The 4116-nt window shown below is 42.7% G+C and overlaps 1 non-coding gene across 1 annotated transcript; it reads right to left on the reverse strand.

The window, feature by feature from the left end:
- Nucleotides 1-3670: 3670 nt before the first annotated feature.
- Nucleotides 3671-3807, reverse strand: LOC111824888. Its single transcript, XR_002827949.1, has one exon. It is a non-coding gene; the product is annotated as a small nucleolar RNA SNORA41 (small nucleolar RNA).
- Between the last annotated feature and the right edge of the window lie 309 nt (nucleotides 3808-4116).

The following is a 4116-nucleotide window of genomic DNA, read 5'->3' on the forward strand; positions in this document are numbered from 1 at the left end:
TCATACACAGAGCAGGGCGCCGCACCCTGTCACACACAGAGCAGGGCCGAACAGGGGGTTGGTGCGCCACACCCTGTCAAACACAGAGCCCGCAGGGCGATCAGGGGATTGGGGTGCTCCCCCCTAACAGGCACAGAGCAGGGCTGATCAGGGGGTTGGGGCACCTTCCCCTGTCACACACAGAGCCGCAGGGCGATCAGGGGGTTTGGGCGCTGCCCCCTGTCATGCTGATCCCGGTGCCGGGAGGCATATTACCCTTTTACTATATAGAATAGAGGCCTGGTGCATGGGTGGGGGCCGGCTGGTTTGCCCTGAAGGGTGTCCTGGATCAGGGTGGGGGTCCCCACTGGGGTGCCTGGCCAGTCTGGGTGAGGGGCTGAGGGCCGTTTTCAGGCTGGCGGGTGACTGACGCTCCCAACTGCTCCTTTTTTTCTTTTTTTATTCTGGGCCAGCTTTAGCTCTGAGGCCTCGCTGCTGAAAACATCGATACAATGTTGCAGTCAGGCTGGCTGAAGCCCAGCTGACTGAAAGCCGGTTTCTGGGGTTTTGTTTAGCTTCTATATTTGCTACATAGTTGCTGAGAGTTGCAACTGAGAGGCCGGCAGCAGCAGGCGGGGAACGTTGGAGTCCGCAGTCACTGGAGCAAGCAAGCCTCCCTGTTCACTTCAGTGCATGGCTTCCGGCCACCATCTTGGCTGACAGTTAATTTGCATAAGGATATGCTGATTAGCCAATGGGAAGGGTAGCGGTCGTACGCTAATTACCATGTTTCTCTTTTATTAGTGTAGATAATTTTGTCAACCATTGTATCCATAGTGCCTAAATTAGAGCCTGGCATGCAGTAGGTATTCAATACATATTTGTTGAATGTATAAATAAATCCCAGAATTGTTGAAGCTAAAATAGGTCAAATATTTGTATTTCCTTTTAAGTTGTCTTATCAACTAAACCACAATACTTTGAGATCTGTAGATGCCAATATGAAGACTTTCCATAGGATACCACTCTGAATCTGAGGACCAACTGAATGGTTGGTCAAATACAGAAACCCAAACTAAGGCTGCAGAATATGATTTTTTTTCTTCTTGAAGACCAGGGCATCGCCTTGTGTCCCTGAATAATATACTTTCTCTAAGGAAGTACATTGATTGGATTCTGAAGACAAAGAGAGCATTTGAATTGGACATCTAGTGGACTCATTGTCCTGTTTGAAACTTCTAGGATAAACACCCAAATTCTTAGCAGGGCACCTGTGCCTCTGCCCCTCTCCTCTCCAGCCTCATCATTGTTCATCTTCTCTGCAATCCAGACCACAAGCCTGCCTTAATTTCTCTGTCCTAGGGCCAATGGCCCAATAATATTTCTACTAGAAATTTCACTCATCCTTCAAAATTCAGGTATAACTTCCAGAGGGAAGGTAGTCTCCTTGGTAAAATAAACTCCCTATATTTCTGCTCTCCTTCGTAACACTCATCTCAGTTTTAGTTTCAAGTACATGTGTCTGAAGTTCTGATTAACGCTCATCTTCACTACGGGACTGTGGGTGCTGTGGAAGCAGGGGCTGTGTCTGTTACGTTCCCTATTGGAGCATAGCCAGTGCAGGAAGGCACTCCGAATGCTCACTGGGTGACAAGAGTAGATCTGGAATCACTGAAATCTGAGAAAAATAAATATGCCAAGCACCCTCCTAACAGAGGATCTGAGACTGTTAAAACAACAGAGAACCTGAGAAGCTGAAGTCTATTCTCTGACTTAGCACAAATGGGTCAGGTCCTCAGAAGGAGGTGTGCAGAGTTTCTGAGGTTCAGTGCCATTGATGAATCCGCTCCCTCATGGATTTTTCATTTGTCTATCCAAAGAAAGTCACATGGCTATAAGAAGAGCACAATTGTCCTAGTGTCTGAAGTCTTGAAAATGTTTGGCTGTAATTCAGCATTAGCAAAACTAGTATCAGCCAGACTATTCATAAGAGCAAGCTGTGACTACACACGGGGACAGTTCCCCTAAACTGGTCGGATGTGGGGTGGATGTGGAGGCCCCACTGTATCACCATTCCTGTCGGACCTCCAGATGCTCTTCTGAAGATGCTCGATCGTCAGCACCTGCCCTTAGTCCTCAAAGAGCTAGTCCATTACCTGCAGAAGTATTGGAAGTCTTCTGCATGAATGCCCATACAGAGGATGGAGGGAGAATTCTGTTCCTTTCTGAGAAGAAGCCTGTAACTGATGTCACTCTCACCACAGACACAGACATGGAGCCAGATTCCATCAAGATACGAAACACCGATCTCCACCTTTTGACCTCACTGATCATTTTCCCACTGATGTTCCAATTGTATATTAAACACACCACCACTTGTTGTTTATTTCCACAATGCCTGCTCTGACAACATTTCCTGAAATCCACATATTGCCTTAAAAATTGTTGAAAAGGCACTATAGAAAATATGCTCATCACAATATGTGGCCCAGAGAGGCGAATCAGTTACCCAATGTCACACAGCCTGAGGCAGAGGTGAGACTATAATTCAAGGTTTCCAGTTCTCCAGCCAGGATGCTGTCCATTATTCCTCAATACATCCTGGTATTTTTCTGAAATCAAGGCTATGTCTATAGTCCTAACAACTCTAGGGTTATGACTGGCACATTGAAATGATTCAGAATTGACTGGGAAGAGTTTGGCTCTTATGCAAAGCACAACTTCCCTTCTTTCTTGGGGTAAGCCTTTTAGTTTATTGTTCCTTAGAATTTGTAAGAACCTCTCAAGGTCACAGAGTGGTGCTCTTCACCCAAAGAAGCCTAATTCCTGATGGTAGCATCTTTATGTAAAGAACACTTGGTTTCCCCTGGTCCACATGGAATAATTGCAAGCAATTGTTCAGAAACCTGGGCTGATAGGAAGACCAATGGCTTTGCTTAAGCTAGAAAAAAAATTACTTAACCTCTCTTTGCCTCCGTATTATCATCTGTAAAATACATTTAATCAACATGCTCCTTATAAATTGGTTTTATCAATTACATAAATGATCATACTATACTCAGAATGCTGCCAGACACACAGTAAGTGCTCAGTAAATGAGAGTTGTCAGATTTGTGGTAAAATACCTTCTACAGAGAAATATCAGTGAAAGTTTGGTGGAAAAAGAGAATTTAAAAAAAATTGAAAAATCTACTGCAACTGTATAGATGAACAAAACATTGAGAGAAGCTAACATACTGAAGTGATAGGGAAGCAGACTGGTCAGGCAGCATTTTGTCCAGAAATGTGCGGGGGTTAACCAGTCACTGGCACAGGCTTGGGTGCGAGTCTCTGTGGCCTAAACAGATCCCTTAATTGATCTCTGATCAATTAAAAAGAGCTCATTAAAAGAAGGATTTAAACGTATTGTAAATATTACACTATATAAAGAAAATACTATAAAATCATACAAAATATGCATTTGCTTGAAAATCTTTAAGAAGCAAATTAGCTTACCACTTAAATTTTAGGAAGTCCTCCTTATTGCAATGAATGAACTGGTTTGTGAAATTCTACTGATATTAATTTTTGGAATTCCATTTGTCTTTAGGAAAAGAGGGTGGAGTGCTTATTTGGTACTATTCTATTTATCATATTCTGTTGGAATAGAACATTATTCTTTTGAGGAGCAAAATCCTGATTTTTTTTTTCCTTCTGTTTGTCACACATATGCCCACTTTCTGTTTTGCTAAGAAAGAGGTGTTTAATCATGTAACAATTTTTTCCTCACAGAGGAATGCCTTAACTGCCTCCATAAGAACAGCTAGCTGCACACCAGTAGCTGTGGAAGTGATTTCTTTTTTGTGTCTGGCTCTTTGAAAATCTGGTTGTGTGCTGCCATCTTGTGTTAATACTAAGACATAGTCCTAGCTACTGTCTAAAAGAATCTCCCATGTCCACCAGGTGGCAGTCGTTGGAAAAATAAAAGCAACATTTCTTTTTTTCAGTCAGGGCAGGACCAAAATGTTACTTTCCAAAAGAAAGTCTTTCCTATTCTTATAGACAATAAAAAAATTTCTTTTGATCCTTAACAACTAAAAATTATTATTCTTTTTCTAGTGCAAAGTTCTTGAGAAAAACAGCCTTGCCAGGGATATT

Source organism: Myotis lucifugus, unplaced genomic scaffold (assembly GCF_000147115.1).
Source record: "Myotis lucifugus unplaced genomic scaffold, Myoluc2.0 scaffold_10266, whole genome shotgun sequence".
Lineage (NCBI taxonomy): Eukaryota > Metazoa > Chordata > Mammalia > Chiroptera > Vespertilionidae > Myotis > Myotis lucifugus.